The sequence below is a fragment of the Schistocerca serialis genome, chromosome 11 (assembly GCF_023864345.2).
Source record: "Schistocerca serialis cubense isolate TAMUIC-IGC-003099 chromosome 11, iqSchSeri2.2, whole genome shotgun sequence".
NCBI classification, from domain to species: Eukaryota; Metazoa; Arthropoda; class Insecta; order Orthoptera; family Acrididae; genus Schistocerca; species Schistocerca serialis.
This window is the reverse complement of record NC_064648.1, coordinates 210,218,114-210,237,199: the sequence shown is the minus strand read 5'-3', so window position 1 is coordinate 210,237,199 and position 19,086 is coordinate 210,218,114.

Sequence of the window (19,086 nt, the reverse complement as noted above, 5' to 3'; positions counted from 1 at the left end):
CTGTGTGTGTGAACTAATAGCTCCTGTAATTAGGGTGACCATATTTTCTACGGACAAAAGTGGGACTTTCATACATTTTCTTGGCCAAAAAGTGGGACAATTTTGATTTCTCGTTAAATATCACTTTTAATGCTAAAATTTCCTTTTCCTCTGCAAATATAGCCTTCACTCATATTTGTGTGTGTGTGTGTGTGTGTGTGTGTGTGTGTGTGTGTGTGTGTGTGTGTGTGTGTGTGTGTACAAAACCAAACAAAGAATGGAAAGACTGGAAAGAAGTACATTTCAAGTTTTCAGAAATTTACTTATTAAGAAATGGAACATTTATAACACAATGTCGAAAGACATACAGAAACAATCACTACAAAAAAGTTCTTAGTGAACACAAGGAATTTATGGTTTTGTGGATTCCACACTGTAATCATATTTCTTCGAAGATGAAATTTCATTCAGCAACTCAGGTTTGCCTAATAGTTATGAATGGAAGTCAGTGCAACTGTATTTACTGAAGTTTAAACAGGTCAGTAAAATACACTTAACGCTCCTCGCCATAAATCTATTCCTCTCGTCTGTCCACTGCGACGATAGTAAGCCGAAAACTCTTTCAACATTTGCATTGTGGGCAGGGAGTGAAAAGAACTACAGCGCTATATTAAGCGATTCTCTGAACTGTTCATTACACTGGCAAGATCTGAAAAACCTATACCATTTTTCATGTGCCATCAACTGATTCCATTGTTCATTGTCTGTTTCCACATGTTTTACAAATGACTGTATATGAACTATTTCATCAAATAAGAGACTGTCATTTACTAGAATGCCATTTTCATTTAGCCACATTAAAGTATTTTCAACTACTGACCATTCTGGTGGTTCTGTGAGGATCATCCATGAGAATACAGAAAACTCAGCTATTCCCTGTAACCATGAGGATAAATAGTCTACTGAAGCATCATAAAACGTTGATACTGCCATGTCAAATTTCTTAACAGACTGGTCATCACAATCATTCAGCAGTTTTTTTAAACTTAGTGGCACAAAATGTTCATGTTTCCTTGAATTTAGACTTGTCAAAGTTTTATTTAAGACTGCTAATACTTCACGTATGGAATTATTCTGTTTCTCAATGCTCAGAATGAATTGTTGGAAAACACTCATTTGTGAATGTACAAAAAGTAAATAACATTCATTTATAGGATCACTGAAAAAACTCTTTAATATTGCAGGGCACTTTGAGTTAGACTGTGACAAAAAGTAAGATTTCAAAGGTTCATACGTTTTCAAGAGCCTTTCTATGGCTGGCAACAACGAAAGCCACCTTGTTTTGGAAAAGGAAAGTAAATTTTTGTGACATCAACAAATTCATAGAATTCAGTGAGTTCTGCAACATGAATAGAAAAAATATGAAAATGGTTGTACAACTTCATGACAATGCAGTCAATGTCAACAGGTAAAACATCACAAGCACTTTGAAGTGTGGTATGAAAAAAATGTGCTGGACAACCTATGCCAACAATGTTAGAGTTTTTTATTTTAATTTTTCTTTCAGATGTGTGAAAACATTATTACCCTCTTTCTTCATTAACCCCCCAAAATTACGTTTAGTATTGTCTGCACCAAATGCAACACACTTTGAAATGATACTGAATGACTGTGTAACATGAGAAAGATAATTGGAAATTGTTTCGGACTTTCCGATCTGCAATTCATCAAGATCAAGCAATTTCGTCTGCAGTCCACCCTCACTTACAGAAAAATACTGAACTATCACAGGAAAATTTTTCTGATGCCCATGGTTGCTAGCATCAGTAGATATCGAAAAGTATTTTTCACTGTTTACAGCAGCTATTACCTGCTACTGGGAATGCGGAGCTATAACATTGTTGATAATTGCTTCACGCTTTCTTCTTCCACACGAAAATTTTTCTGGAATCTTGTTTAGTTGAACACTGCAGACATTAGAACGATAGCTTTGGTGGTGTTTAACAACATGGAACGACAGGGTTCCTTCCGCTGCAGCTACGTTTTTCTGTTCCTGTGTATTTGAAGTTACAAAATATCTCGTCATTTTTTGCGAGGAACCTGCCGATCGAAGATTCTTCCTGTGTTTCTCTGATTCCGTATGATGCTTGAGATCTGCAGCACCACCATGAGACACGGATACAGCACAGTTACATACGTCACATTTTGCTGAAGTCATTGTCTGCAGCAGTGAAGCAAGGAAATTTCCTCTAAAGCTCTTCCGAAAACTCTGATTTTCGTTTCGGCATCGCCACGACGTGCTAGCACTTCACGAAACTGAAACTGAGTGCTGACAACAATGGCAAGCAAAAGCAAAGAAAATAAGAGTACGCAACAATCATAGTGCTTAAGCTGTACATTATCAGGGGGTACTAACGTACGGAATGTCAGTTTCAATTGATAGTTTATAGAATCGCCACTCAGAAAATATTTTAACCACTTTGTAAATGTCTGAAAAATAATCCTTGAAAATCGGAACAAATTGCTTGTTTAAAAAAAAAAAAATCGGGACAAATTTTTGAGCCTCAAAAAACGGGACAATCCCGATTAATCGGGACGTATGGTCACCCTACCTGTAATGCAACATCCTTGTACGGGTAATGTGGGTATTTTTTGTGTGGCTATTATCTGTCTGAAAAAACATAGTGAGATTGCATTTACGTTTGCGCCAGTATCCGGTATTGCTGCAGTTACATATCCTGCTAGTGTGATTTCGGTTGTCACCCGAATTTGGTCATCTTCTTGCCGGTCTAAGTTTCACATTATCCCCGTGTAGTAACTCGTCATTGTAACTTAGTACTAGCACTGTATTCAGATCTTCGTCATTAATGTACGAGGGCTATCCACGAAGTACATTACGTTATGGAATTAAAAATAAATAAAGTATTGGAAATTTTTTTTATTATATACAGATGAAAGCCACACTTAAATACTACTTTTCTACACAGTTGCCATTTAAATTAAGACACTTATCGTAGCGATGGACGAGCTTGGAAATTCCTTCGTCGTAAAATTCGGCCGCCTGCGCCTTCAACCACGTGGTTACCTCTTCTTGAAACGGTGAGTCGTCATCAAAACGCTGCACAGCCAACCACTTCTTCATTGCTGGGAATAAGTGGAAGTCGCTCGGTGCCAGGTCGGGACTGTACAGCGGATGAGGAAACAACTCCCACTTAAAAGATTCGAGAACTTCACGAGTGGCATTTGCCGTGTGGGCCCGGGGGTTGTCGTGAATCGGCAAGACCTTTGAGCCCAACTTTCCCCTGCGCTTGTTTTGTATTGCTCTTCTGAGGTTGTGCAGAGTTTGGCAATACCTTTGAGAGTTTACTGTAGTGCCTCTTTCCAGGAAATCCACAAAAATCACACCTTTCCTGTCCCAAAAGAAGAGGTAACCACGTGGTTGAAGGCGCAGGCGGCCGAATTTTATGACGAAGGAATTTCCAAGCTCGTCCATCGCTACGATAAGTGCCTAAATTTAAATGGCAACTATGTAGAAAAGTAGTATTTAAGTGTGGCTTTCATCTGTATATAATAAAAAAAAATTCCAATACTTTATTTATTTTTAATTCCATAACGTAATGTACTTTGTGGACAGCCCTCGTAGTTCCTTCCTGCGGCACAGCACCTTGTAGGGGGTGATGAGATGCTGCGATCAGGTTTCCGGTGGTGAATAGTCGGTGGTACAACCATTGTTATTCCTGTCAGGCTGTAAACTCATTTCAGTTGATTGCGGCGAATAAAACTGAGTGTTGTGAATTACTCGGGTATCAAACTGTGGTGGTTCATTTACTGGATTAAAAGTCGGAAGTTTGTCAGCTTGAGAGGAAAATACCGGTGGGTTGTACAGTTTCCTCTGCATCTGGTTATTTCCTCTATTCTGAGATTCAAATTGCTTATGAAATTCTCGTTCATGCATTTGTTGTTTGTTTGGAGCCCGATGTTTGAAATTGCTGATTATTCGGCTTGAATTTTCGCTGAGTATTATTTTGGTTTGTATGTTGGTAGTATACGTCCGCGTTCTGCGCGCCAGGATTCAATTCTTGTGCTCGCTGTGGGAATCCGCGCTGCCAACTTTTGTTGCCCTATTCATTGCCATGCGCAGTGTGCTGTTTGCCACCGTAGTTAAAATTGTTCGCCTGATTCGTCGGCTGATATCTCGCTCGATAGTAGTTCTTATTACCTTTAAATTGTCCATTTCCATTCTGCTTGCCATAATACTGATAGTGTCCGTTTAATAAGTCACGCCTGCAAAATACTAACGCGAATTCTTTACAGACGAATGGAAAAACTGGTAGAAGCGGACCTCGGGGAAGATCAGTTTGGATTCCGTAGAAATGTTGGAACACGTGAGGCAATACTAACCTTACGACTTATCTTAGAAGAAAGATTAAGGAAAGGCAAACCTACGTTTCTAGCATTTGTAGACTTAGAGAAAGCTTTTGACAATGTTGACTGGAATACTCTCTTTCAAATTCTGAAGGTGGCAGGGGTAAAATACAGGGAGCGAAAGGCTATTTACAATTTGTACAGAAACTAGATGGCAGTTATAAGAGTCGAGGGACATGAAAGGGAAGCAGTGGTTGGGAAAGCAGTGAGACAGCGTTGTAGCCTCTCCCCGATCTTATTCAATGTGTATATTGAGCAAGCAGTAAAGGACAGAAAAGAAAAATTCGAAGTAGGTATTAAAATTCATGGAGAAGAAATAAAAACTTTGAGGTTCGCCGATGACATTGTAATTCTGTCAGAGACAGCAAAGGACTTGGAAGAGCAGTTGAACGGAATGGACAGTGTCTTGAAAGGAGGATATAAGATGAACATCAACAAAAGCAAAACGAGGATAATGGAAGGTAGTCAAATTAAATCGGGTGATGCTGAGGGGATTAGATTAGGAAATGAGACATTTAAAATAGTAAAGGAGTTTTGCTATTTAGGGAGCAAAATAATTGATGATGGTCGAAGTAGAGAGGATATAAAATGTAGACGCAATGGCAAGGAAATCGTTTCTGAAGAAGAGACATTTGTTAACATCGAGTATAGATTTAAGTGTCAGGAAGTCGTTTATGAAAGTATTTGTATGGAGTGTAGCCATGTATGGAAGTGAAACATGGACGATAACCAGTTTGGACATGAAGAGAATAGAAGCTTTGGAAATGTGGTGCTACAGAAGAATACTGAAGATAAGGTGGGTAGATCACGTAACTAATGAGGAGGTATTGAATAGGATTGGGGAGAAGAGAAGTTTGTGGCACAAGTTGACTAGAAGAAGGGATCGGTTGGTAGGACATGTTTTGAGGCATCAAGGGATCACACATTTAGCATTGGAGGGCAGCGTGGAGGGTAAAAATCCTAGAGGGAGACCAAGAGATGAATACACTAAGCAGATTCAGAAGGATGTAGGCTGCAGTAGGTACTGGGAGATGAAGAAGCTTGCACAGGATAGAGTAGCATGGAGAGCTGCATCAAACCAGTCTCAGGACTGAAGACCACAACAACAACAGCAGCCCAAATGGTTTTGTACTAATCCATACTTATGTATACAACATACAGTGTAGGGCAGTGTGTATTTACCCAGTGAAAAGTTTTTCCACTTTTTCTCAAAACCGGTTATGGAGGACATGGACAGTTTTGCATCTAGGCGACTCACCTATACTTTATTAGCAGCACTGCTCATTTTTAAATTACTTGTTGGTGCATTTTCCTCTGAACCATTTGCATATTTTATCACTGTATTGTAGTAGCACTTGCAGCAACACTTTCAACTTCCATACTAACAATGCCTCTCACATGCAGAACTACACACTACACAACATAACAGTTCCGTATCCCTTGCTCGACTCGACAGACACGGCTGCCAGCAAAGATACTCCACAACTCAGCCAGCGATATGGCAGTACGCTTACACTAGGAATTCCCTGATGTGAAAGAACTGCCGCACGAGCACCAGATTTCATTCGGAGAATTCCCTGTCGCTATCACTGCATGCCTGTCAGCCAGCCGTGATATTCTGGAACGCATATAGAGCCTGTATTATTGTATTCAACTTGAATTTGTACCAGGAGTTTTACAATCTGTGAGCTAAGCCACACGCCGACGAATCAAAACACACATGTGAGCAATAAATTTGTCGTTTGTGGAAGACTACTAACCTGAAGTTCAGCGACAAGACTTCTCTTAGTGATCATATACACCAAGAGATTGAGAAGCTAGGCAGTCGTATGGTTCAAAGGGCGGTACTGTAACGCTGATCGGCCTTGGTCACTGCGATGAACTCGTCGATATTTTCAGTTGACTTGTTGGCTCTCGAGGTGATAATTTCACTTGGTTCCTGGCCGTCGTTATGTAGAGTCCATGCAGGGTACAGTGACCAGTCCAAAACGCTGGGCGAGTTCGTTTGTTCGGAAGGGGAGGCCTACAATGTCTGCCATCTTTCGGCTGGTCGGCGATGACAGCATTGTGGCGAACGCCATGCAATCTTCCTCAATAGATTTCACAGAAACTACTTGATGAAAAATAATCATTTTTGTTTTGCATGTAGCTTTATATGTCAGATTTGTGATGATGTGATTATTATTTCATGAAAGGTCATAGTTGCTGTGATATTCATGTGAAGAACAGAGGACTTGATAGAACTACACAAGAACTTATAAAAGAAATTCTGACACAAAAGCAAGGGTGAGATTCATAGGAGCACTGTCAGAAGAATTTGAGATCAAGACTGGTGTTAAACAGGGAGATGGATTGTCACCATTGTTGTTCAATATAGCACTGGACGAAGTGATCAGGCAGTGGAGAGAGCAATAAACGAGGAAATGGGAATACCAAAGACCCATGTGGGGGACAAAAAGGACAACAGGGCCCAAGTGGACTGCCTAGCCTTTGCAGATGACATAGCAATAGTGAGACGGAAAAAGACGCAAAGACACAACTCGACAACCTAATGAAGGTAACCAGAATGGTGGGACTGAGGATCGCCTACAACAAGACAAAGACATTAAACACCACTGCAAACTGGAAATCACCGGAAGGCACTGTGCAAATGGTGGACAAATATAAATACCTGGGAGAATTTACAACAGGAAGGAACAGGAGCAAGGAGGGAGTAACAGAGAGGATGAAGAAGATGTCAGCCTTCTGCATGACGAGAGAGGTATACAATAAAAAGAATATATCCACAGAGGCAAAGATAAGCCACTACAAGGCAACAGTGAGGAATGCAGTATTATATGCTGCCGAGACGATGATTTTAAGAAGAAATGGGGCAGAGCAACTAGAGAAAGAAGAGAGGAAAATACTGAGAAAAATACTAGGTCCCAAAAGAGGTGGAGAGAGGTGGATGCGAAGACCTAGGGAAGAATTGTACCGGAACATGAGAACAATATCCGGGGAAATCAGACTGAAAAGGGCAAGGTTTGCTGGGCATGTAGTTAGGATGAGTACGGACAGAATGACGAAGAGAGTGTGAGAAACAACAGGGAGAACAAGGGGAAAGACAGGAACCAAGTGGGTTGTTGAACTTCGGAAGGACTGGTTGGAATTGGGGATCAAGGTCGAAGGAAAGGAAAATTGGAGGAACAAATATACACCGACCGATATCCCGGAGAAGAATACAGGAAAAGATTAGAATGTCACCAGTGGAGCCGCCAGGAAAAACGGAAAGTGAAGATCTCGGAAGAAGAGCGGGTGAAGAGAGAGAATGAAGAGGTTCTGGGAGAAGAGGAAAATGCTGTCCACGAAGAGGCTACCCGTGGTCCTACAGAGGCCGTAACGCAAGAAGAAGAAGAAGAAGATACTCATGTGAAATAAGACAGCGCGAAATTCGAAAAAGTTTGCATTGAAAAATTAGGGTGTTATAATTTTCCGCTTGGTGCATATTACATAAAATGTTGCTGCGTATGAAATTTGGTTAACATATTGAATTTCTCTTTAGACTTAGGTGGAGGTCTCTGCCGACAATCTCGAGAAAACTGACCTGATGTATATCCACATTATTCCTCACTGATATTCTTTACGGGTTTGCAGCCGGATCATGTCGTCGTCCAGACACAATATTTCGGTGGACCAGCTGGCCGCCATCTTCAGGTGAGTTAATGCTCGTGCACTGCCTCGCCAGAACTGCATTCCAGCCACGACGATGGAAACCTTTGTACACCACGGACAGAGCACCGCGCGTGCGCGTTATGATGGGCAGCGCCACCTGGCGGCAAGTAGACTCGCAGCGCGCCAGTGGGAGAAATCGCAACAGCACTAGTTCGAAGAATCCAATGATCGAAAAGAAGACCGTTGTTGTTGTTGTTTGTTGGATAAAGCCCGCTCGGTTGGCTGTGTGTTCTAACGCGCCGCTTTCCGGGCGGGAAGGCGCGCATGGTCCCCGGCACGAATCTGCCCGGCGGATTTGCGTCGAGGTCCGGTGTGACGGCCAGTCTGTGGATGGTTTTTAGGCGGTTTTCCATCTGCCTCGGCAAATGCGGGCTGGTTCCCCTTATTCCGCCTCAGCTACACTATGTCGGCGATTGCTGCGCAAACGAGTTCTCCACGTACGCGTACACCACCATTAGTCTGCCACGCAAACATAGGGGCTACACTCGTCTGGTGTGAGATGTTCCCTGGGGGGGTCCACCGGGGGCCGAACCGCTCAATAACCCTGAAAGAGTGGTTTGGTGAACTGGACTGCAGTAGTCGTCGTGGGATTGTGGTCCACTGTGGCTGCGGTGGGGACGCAGCCTGTCCGTCGTTTCTATATATTTTGGCCACGACATCTTGGTAGATGATTGTTGCAGTGTCTGTGTGTGTATGGGTTGCATTTTTTCATGTGACTTGTCAAGCCAATGGCAGCATGGCATCTCTTGCTGCAATTGTTACAAGTGTATCTGGCTGCTGAGGCAGGAGCAGTGGTAGCATTGCGAAGCTTTTTCTGCCTTAATCTGTCCAACAAGCCTTCATCGTGCTTCGACATTCCAGATGATATATCATCACGCCACTCTGGATCTCATGCTAGCCCGTGCCTCCCATCTGTTTGTGTCGATTCCAAAGCTCTCCATATCTCGTTTACAGGAGTCCTTGAACCTCAATACAGGACGTCCTACAGGTCATTTGGGTATAGAGATGTCTCCAAGCATCACCGTCGTTTCTAGGCCCCCGGTTAACATAACATAATGTCAGACAAAATCGGATTGCATACCTTACTTAGAGGAAAACCTTTATCCCTGTTAATAATATAACTTGATAATCTAATTTTGATGGAGTCTTTAAGAACACATTGTCAGTAGCGAGAAGCAGGAGAGTTGAATTGTGTCTTGTCATGCATCGTCCTGTGTCCTTCGTTAAGGCAGTGCTCCGCCAGTGCCGACTTCTCACGCTGGAACAACCGAGTGTGTCGATGATGTTCCACACACCGGTCCTGAATAGTTCGAATAGTTTGACCAATATACCCCTTTCGACAGTGACATGGAATTTCATAAACTCCGGGCCTCCTCAAGCTCTAATTATCTTTAAGTGAGCCAATAATGGCCCTAGCCTCGACCACCGGCGTAAAAGCACTTTTAATATCATATTTTCTTAAAGCTCTTGGAAGTTTGGGTGATATACTTCCCGCAAAGGGTAAATAAGCAACAGTTTCAAGAGTATCCTCTATTGGCTCGCGTAACGGACCAAACCGAAGGGCACGGCAAATTTGTTATTCCATATATCCATTCTGTTTGAAAACAGTCTCCAAATGATCGAGTAGTTCTTTCAATTGTTCCTCGTCAGAAATGACACACCCTCTTTTCACCAGAGTCACCACTACGTTGGTGTGGTGGATGACACCTGGTCGCATGAAGATAGCGGTCAGTATGAGAAGGTTTCCGATACACACTGTATCCAAACGTCCCATCGTCATTTCTTTGAAATAAAACATCAAGAAATGGAAGTTTACATCAGTTGCCATAGTAAATTGAATACTCGGATGTAGACAATTAAAATGATCTAAAAAGCGATTCAAAGCATCAGTTCCATGTGGCCAAAAAAAGGTTTTCCTCTAAGTAATATATGGAATCCGATTTTGTCCGACATTGAACAACGGTCTTCTTTTCGATCATTGGATTCTTCCAGCTGGTGTTGTTGCGATTCATCGTTTCCGCCGTCTTCTCCCACCGGCCCATCTCGCGCACGCCCGGTGCTCTGTCCGTGGTGTCTATGCCACTTCGTGCTGCGCCACTTCTACATGCTGGTGGAGGCCCTACACGATGTTAGGCAGGTGTTCCAGTTTCTTTGGCTCTTCAGTGTATATGACGGTGTTAGTTTGTCCAGTCCAGGTATTCAGTATAAGAGAAACATGTTATCAGCAACGTATAGGTTTAAAATGTTCTCAGTGTAAGTTTTATGAACTGAATCTGTTTTTTTTCGGATTTGTAGCAAGTGACATAAACACATTTTTTAGCGAGTCCGTTATACGATTGACCTCTTCTACATGTCAAGAACGAAATTAATCATAAACGATAAACTTGAGGGAACAATTTTCCAGGCGCTGTGACTCGACATTGTGCCGTGTATGGATGGGTCATTTTACACCCACATCTACGTCATTACTCTGCTATTCACAATAAAGTGCCTGGCAGAGGGTTCGATGAACCACCTTCAAGCCGTCTCTCTACCGTTCCACTCTCGAACGCCACGCGGGAAAAACGAGCACTTAAATTTTTCTGTGCGAGCCCTGATTTCTCTTATTTCATCGTGATGATCGTTTCTCCCTATGTAGGTGGGTGCCAACAGAATGTTTTCGCAATCGGAGGAGAAAACCGATAAGTGAAATTTCATGACAAGATCCCGTCGCAGCGAAAAACACCTTTGCTTTAATGACTCTCATTCCAATTCACGTATCATGTCTGTGGCACTATCTCCCCTATTTCGCGATAATAGAAAACGAGCTGCCCTTCTTTGAACTTTTTCATTGTCATCCGTCAGTCCCACCTGATGCGGATCCCACACCGCACAGCAATAGCCAAGAATAGGGCGGACACGCGTGGTGTAAGCAGTGTCTTTTTGTTGACCTGTTGCACCTTCTAAGTGTTCTGACAATGAATCGTAGTCTTTGGTTTGCTCTACCCACAACATTATCTATGTGATCGTTCCAATTTAGGTTATTTGTAGTTGTAATCCCTAAGTATTCAGTTGATTTTACAGTGGTCAGATTTGTGTGACTTATTACGTAATCGACATTTAGCTGATTTCTTTTAGTAATGTGAATAACTTCACTCTTTTCCTTATTCAAGGTCAATTGCCACTTTTCGCACCATACGTATATCTTATCTAAATCATTTTGCAAGTCGTTTTGATCATCTGATGACTTCAGAAGACGGTAAATGACAGCATCATCTGCAAACAATCTAAGACGGCTACTCAGATTGTCTCCTATGTCATTAATATACCTATAGATCAGGAACAATACAAACTTCCTTGGGGAACGCCGGATATTACTTCTGTTTTACTCTATGTCTTTCCGCCTATTAGTACGAACTGTGACCTTTCTGACAGGAAATCACGAATCCAGCCGCACAACTGAGGCGATACTCCGTAGGCACGCAGTTTGGTTAGAAGACGCTTGTGAGGAACGGTGTCGAAAGCCTTCTGGAAATCTAAAAATATGGAATTAAGCACTTTATGTGTGCTGCCAACCGCCAATGTATGCAAACACAGAGAGAGAAAAAGCAGGACATTTCAAGGACTAAAAGATGTCCAGTCCAGAGGGTGTAAGATAGCCCAACATGCAGTCATAGTGGTACGAATCCTGCATTTCAGTTGGCATAGCTGTTCAGTAATGAGTCGAACTAGGATTCAGCGCTATCCTGTTAAACGTCGATTATGCCGGTCGTTTTGTTAGTGGCTTCGGCAGGTTTATTATATTCGCCTAATCGAAAGGAGATCCTGCTTTTCATTACACCTAAGCAACACGAAAATGTACCTTTCTAAGTACGAGTTGACAATCTTTAATTACGACAGTCAATTTCAAATAATGGGGGGCATGAAAATAAAGAAAAATACTCTATATAACATGGTCCGATATAAAGTTTTGTAACCAAAGAAAGAGTTAACAGATGACATCAAAGTTGAATAAGCGCTTGTTAATGTTCATTTCCTGTTTCTCGACTTCGTGGGATGTTAATGTCGCTTTTTTTTTTTTTTGTTTCGTTGTTACCGGAGATGAACTTTCTCAGTAGTTCTCATTCTTTATCTGCTTCAAATATTTAATTATTAGTGTCAACCAAACATTGGTGCCATACGAATAAAAATATTATTTTCTTTCTGAATAACTGGTATGGTTCCCTGAACTTAACAATGAGCAAAATTTGATTTCAATACAAAAAATAAAACGTTGGCATTGTAATAACATAAAAAGTTGTAAGGGATAGTGTGTTAGCTGAAGGATAGCGTATCTAAGAACGCATTGTCTTCTGTGGCGAGTGTTTAAACACAGTGAGTGATTTTAGAATCACATGGAAGAATGAGTAGAGACCCCCAAAGCTTCTTCCGACATGCTCTACTGTTTTTATTGTGAGACATGATTTTGTGTTTCGTGTAGCGTTTGTAAATATTAAGAGTTCTACATATTTAAGTGCTGTGTAACGCATTGAAGCTGTTGTGGGAATACTGTTAATTGTTAGAGCTTTATCGTGAGTAAAATTCTGCACATTTTTTTAAAACAAGTTGCATAATGTTGTCAGTTAAGTCGTACTTACACAATCGCACACCATCGTGTACCTTGAAACGGAATCTCTCTTTCCAAATGAACTGAGTTTCTTTGATGTCTTAACAAATTTAACTGTCTCGGAAATGGTGATTAGTGTCACAATACAATAACAGTTTGACCGTTTTTGTCTCGTAAGCGCTTTTTGATAATACTTCTTGTTAATCTGATTTCACTTACTGATTATCGAATAATAATGTGACAAGTAGACTGTTAAAAACGGTATTCCAAGACCACCTCGACTGCAACACTTCATTGAATTTGAGTAGGATATTTATTCCTAGTTCCATAACCATGTACCTTCCAACAGTTTTATCATATCTGGAGAAACCTTACTTTTCCAGAGTAATTTCAGGAAATGACTGCAGCAACACAAAGTGAATGCTATCATTTCATGAAATAGCGGTGAAACTGGAAAGTGTTCAAAGTCAAAACAATATCCTTTTCCTCTAGGTATCAAAGTAATATACCTTAACGAGATTAAATGGATACCTGAATGAGATTTTCACTCTCTTTCTGGAAACATCCCCCAGGCTGTGGCTAACCATGTCTCCACAACATACTTTCTTTCAGGAGTGCTAGTTCTGCAACGTTCGCAGGAGAGCTTCTGTGAAATTTGTAAGGTAGGAGACGAGGTACTGGCAGAAGTAAAGCTGTGAGGACGTGGCATGAGTCGTGTTTGGGTAGCTCAGTTGGTAGAGAACTTGCCTGCGAAAGGCAAAGGTCCCGAGTTCGAATCTCAGTCCGGCACACAGTTTTAATCTGCCAGGAAGTTTCATTAAGTGGATACCTACCGTTCGTCGATACCTATCTATTGTAGATACCTATCACTTCTGGATAGCTATCGCTCGTGGATACCTCTCACTCGTTTGAGATACTATACGTCTAATGCACTGTATGGCAGTTTTATTTCTTGGCACATGGTAAGTCTTTAGATTCACGGGATGGGTTCTGTACGAAATGCCAGTTTTTGGATCTCCCCTCTTTGGGATGTATTTCCCTGGACACCAATTCACAACATGCTTCATTATTGAGAAGAAAATTTCGTTATTCATGGAGGTGTATTCCGCCTGAATGAAAGGCAGTTTGTTTTTTATCGCACGTGTTTCGCTTCTTGTATTTGTTAAGCATCATCAGAGGTTTCTGTTACGTCACAATTGGCATCACCTCGGTCCCGAGATTTCCGCAACACGTACCAAAAATAGGAAGATAGATCGACATAAACACCATTTCCGCCTTTTTTATTGCTCATGAAAACCACGCATTGCATGTTGTACCACCATAAACCGACACCTTCATAGGTGGTGGTCCAGATTGCTGTACACACCGATACCTCTAATACCCAGTAGCACGTCCTCTTGCATTGATGCATGCCTGTATTCGTAGTGGCATACTATCCACAAGTTCGTCAAGGCGCTGTTGGTCCTGATTGTCCCGCTCCTCAACGGCGATTTGTCGTGGATCCGTCAGAGTGGTTGGTGGGTGACGTCTTACATAAACAGCGTTTTTCAATCTATCCCAGGCATTTTCGATACGGTTCATGTCTGGAGAAGAAGCTGGCCACTCTAGAAGAGCGATGTCGTTATCCTGAAGAAAGTCGTTCACAAGATGTTCTCAAGGGGGGGAGGGGGGGTGCGAATTGTCGTCCAGGAAGACGAATGCCTCGCCACTATGCTGCCGATATGGTTGCTCTATCGGTCGGAGGATGGCATTCACATATCATACAGCCGTTACGGCCCCTTCCGTGACCACCAGCGGCGTACGTCGGCCCCACATAATGCCACCCCAAAACAGCAGGGAACCTCCACCTTGCTGCACTCGGTGGACAGTGTGTCTAAGGCGTTCAGCCTGACCGGGTTGTCTCCAAACACGTCTCCGACGATTGTCTGGCTGAAGACATATGCGACACTCATCGGTGGAGAGAACGTGATGCCAATCCTGAGCAGTCCATTCATCATGCTGTTGGGCCCATCTGTACCGCACTGCATGGTGTCGTGGTTGCAAAGATGGACCTCGCCTTGGACGTCAGGAGTAAAGTTGCGCAGTCATGGAGCCTATTGCGCACAGTTTGGGTCGTAACACGTCGTCCTGTGGCTGCACGAAAAGAATTATTCAACATGGTGGCGTTGCTGTCAGGGTTCCTCCGAGCCATAATCCGTAGGCAGCGGTCATCCACTGTAGTAGTAGCCCTTGGGCGCCCTGAGCGAGGCATGTCATCGACAGTTGCTGTCTATCTGTATCTCCTCCATGTCCGGACAACATCGATTTGGTTCACTCCGAGACGCCTGGACACTTCCCTTGTTGAGAGCTCTTCCTGCCGCAAAGTAACAATGCGGACGCGATCGAACCGCGGTATTGACCGTCTAGGCATGGTTGAACTACAGCCAACACAAGCCGTGTACCTCCTTCCTGGTGGAATGACTGGAACTGATCGGCTTGGGACTCCCTCCGTGCATTAGGCGCTTCTCATGCATGGTTTTTTACATCTTTGGGCGGGTTTAGTGACGTCTCTGAACAGTCAAAGGGACTGTGTCTGTGATACAATATCCACAGTCAACGTCTATCTTCAGGAGTCCTGGGAACCAGGGTGATGCAAAACTTTATAGCGTGCAATCGGCGCTCAGCGCTGGCAACAGAAACTGCAGTGTTTAACTTAACCACGCAGTTTTCACACTAAGACTGCTAGATCGCTGGCGTAGGCGGAAGTGGAAAAACTAGGGAAGTCGACAAGAAGTGTTCCAGACAACTCAGATATGTGATGAAATAGAACGATGGACCCATCGGTCACCTTTAATCGTGCCACTTAAATGTAGTTACCGTTGTCAGCAAAGTGGTTATTGCCGAGCGTGAACGTGCATCGCTTTTCTTTCATTTCTTGCTCTAAGGTTGGTAGGCAGGCAGCTAGCTTATTGATGTACAGCATATCTAAAAATAAATCTGTACGTAAATATACATGTCTATAACCGACAGTATATTTACAATGTGCAGCCAGTATTTTTATAGGCCATTACGTCGGTGTTTTTCCGTCGGTGTTTTTCCGTCGGTGTTTTTCCGTCGGTGTTTTTCCGTCGGTGTTTTTCCGTCGGTGTTTTTCCGTCGGTGTTTTTCCGTCGGTGTTTTTCCGTCGGTGTTTTTCCGTCGGTGTTTTTCCGTCGATACGTCTACGTCGATATACAGTATTTAAACGTTTTTCCGAGACATCGAGAGCCGAAAATGATACTTTTTAATACTGATATTTCAGGTTCTCGATATTCCTAAACTAAGAAACGACGCAAAACAGATAATATGACGCTTTATACTTCTTGTTGTGCCCTCGCTGACACGTCTCGGCTTCATGTCAGCTGTTACGGTATAGAAGTCGGGCCTCAGTAATGGAGGCAGAATGATGGCCAGCGGGGAATTTATTGGCGCCGCGCCTGTATGACTCCTTTCAAACACCTGTTGTTTGTAGCGCCGCAGCCGGGATGTGTTTGATGTTACAGAGAGACTCAGGTGTCTCTACACGACGTGAGCTGACAAGCAAGGCCTATATCACGTCTCTCTCTCTCTCTCTCTCTCTCTCTCTCTCTCTCTCTCTGCCTCCCTGACTCCCTGCCCCTCCCTCCCCCCCTCCCTCCACCCTCTACGTCACACGAGCTGACGGACATTTCCTCTGATGCGCGCCGACAGCCACATCTTTCAGTCGCCGTCTCCCATTTCTCTTCCTCGCAGATGAAAAGAAATAAGCGAGGACGAGGGAAAAAGAAAAACAACAGACAAAAAAACAACAAGAAGAAACTGTGCCCCGCTCTAGAAATAGATTCTGGTCTCGCGCGTCATCCTTCATACACGCTGCTACATCAACTTCTGATAGCAGAAAATCACTTTCTGTTTTATATTACGCTCACGGAAATCGCAACTGTTGCATCACGAACATATCGACCAACCCAGTATCTCCATGCCTGTGGGATAACAGGGTGTCCACAAAAGAATGTCCCAGTCGGCCTGCGTTATAAAGAATTTAATTTACGGGAGAACGACAAGGTTACGGACGGAAATATTCCTTAAATATAGGATTTTTTTTTCTTCCGCACCGGAATGTAGTGGGCAAAAGGGGTTTGCTTCAATGAAGAAAGCATACACTGACGTTTTTATTAGTATTTTTTTATTGAAAAATTTTAATATCTTCACTGTGTAACTGGTATTTTCCGAGGCAGCTCTGAAAGGAGTTGCCGAGCGGTTCTAGGCGCTACAGTCTGAAACCGCGCGACCGCTACGGTCGCAGGTTCGAATCCTGCCTCGGGCATGGATGTGTGTGATGTCCTTAGGTTAGTTAGGTTTAACTAGTTCTAAGTTCCATGGGACTGGTGACTACAGCAGTTAATTCCCATAGTGCTCAGAGCCATTTGAACCATTCTGAAAGGAGGTAGATCGATGGTTGGCGTTGTAACGTCGGTTGTGATTATCTGAAACATGAAATTAACCTATCATCCTGATCCTTACAGATTTAATTTTAGTTAATCGTAGGGATTTGTAAGAAACATTTTTCTGGCAATTACAATGTTTGAAAAATAAATGGACATTTTGACCCCTCTTTTTTTGGCCGAAAAAAATACTAAATATGGACGTGAAAAAAATCGGCTACGACGAAGTCAGGAGATTTCAGTTTGCTTCAAAGGAGGCCAAAAATCATTAAAATCAGATGGAAATTGTAGCGTCGGCGACGACAACCATGCCGGAAAACATGGTTTTGAGAAAAACGCGTTTAAAGTCTGTCAAGTATTTATCGTATGAAAAAAGGGACGGAGGAGGAAACTCGTCGATGCTCGTCCAAAAATAACTATCGCCACGGCTGGTGTATGGCCGCTTTCTGCTGCCTGATAAACCGTCATTTTTGTCCTGAATGTCCTTTTTTCGTTGCCGACCGCATCGCTGCTAGCGTCCCTGTGTTCACGAAATCGGCTCATTTCAGAGCAGATTTTGTTTGAAGGGCATTTGCCACATTAATGCAGTATGGCCTACACTGAATTGACATACGCCTAAAGTTGAAGCAATGTTGACAATTTCGCTTCGGTTTTCTGTTAATTTTGGAGCGTATCTCCAAATGAGACTATTCCAACTTTCGTTCACACTTTGAGTCAAAACCACCCAAACAACACTCCGGCAAGTCAGGTTTACTCAAACGGCTGTAAACAGCGGTGATGTCATCTATAACGACTTGTGGGAATGGCGTTTTGTGTTGTGCACGCACTACTTTAAACACTCACAGAATCATACAACGTAGGCTTTCACGGCCGGTATTCTCTTCACTTAAAACTTCCGGACTGATCGGCCGTGGTCGAAGTATAAAAAAAAAAGTCTCCCCTGGCGTTTCGTCTGCGACTGTGGTAGACGTCTTCCGCCCACAAAATGACCTTGGAAGACGTCTACCACAGTCGGAGACGAAACGCCAGGGGAGACGTCTTCCAAGGTCATTTTGTGGGCGGAAGACGTCTACCACAGTCGGAGACGAAACGCCAGGGGAGACTTTTTTTTATACTTCGACCACGGCCGATCAGCCCGGAAGTTTTAAGTGAAGAGAATACCGGCCGTGAAAGTCGACCGCCACGATCTCGGAGATTTGATGTTTCACCGGATTGCTATTATTAACGCTAGACATCTGAAATAGTCGTACGAGAAAATACCCACTTCATCGCTACCTCGGAGATGCTGTGTCCCATCGCTCGTGCGCCGACTATAACACCACGTTCAATCGCACTTAAATCTTAACAGCCCGCCATTGTAGCAGCAGTGAGCTATTTAACGACTGCGTCACACGCTTGTTGCCTTATATAGGCATTGCCGGCCGCTGCGCAGTATTCTGCCTGTTTACACATCTCTGTATTTGAATAAGCATGCCTATACCAGTTCCTTTGGCGCTTCAGTGTACAATACTTACAGGGACGTTCTTTTACGTCCGTGCCCGCATCTCGTGGTCGTGCGGTAGCGTTCTCGCTTCCCACGCCCGGGTTCCCGGGTTCGATTCCCGGCGGGGTCAGGGATTTTCTCTGCCTCGTGATGGCTGGGTGTTGTGTTCTGTCCTTAGGTTAGTTAGGTTTAAGTAGTTCTAAGTTCTAGGGGACTTATGACCACAGCAGTTGAGTCCCATAGTGCTCAGAGCCATTTGAACCATTTTTTTACGTCCGTCTCTGTAGGTGCTTTAAATTTACTATTATGATTAATGCTGACTGGATCGTGCCTGGATAGGGAGTGAGCCAACTTATTAAAATATTAAGTAATTTCTTAAATAACGTTCGTAAATTGATTATTTTTGTTAGGCGCGCTTAACAATGGCTTTCTGTGTAAGGTCCGTTCTGATTCTTTTTCTC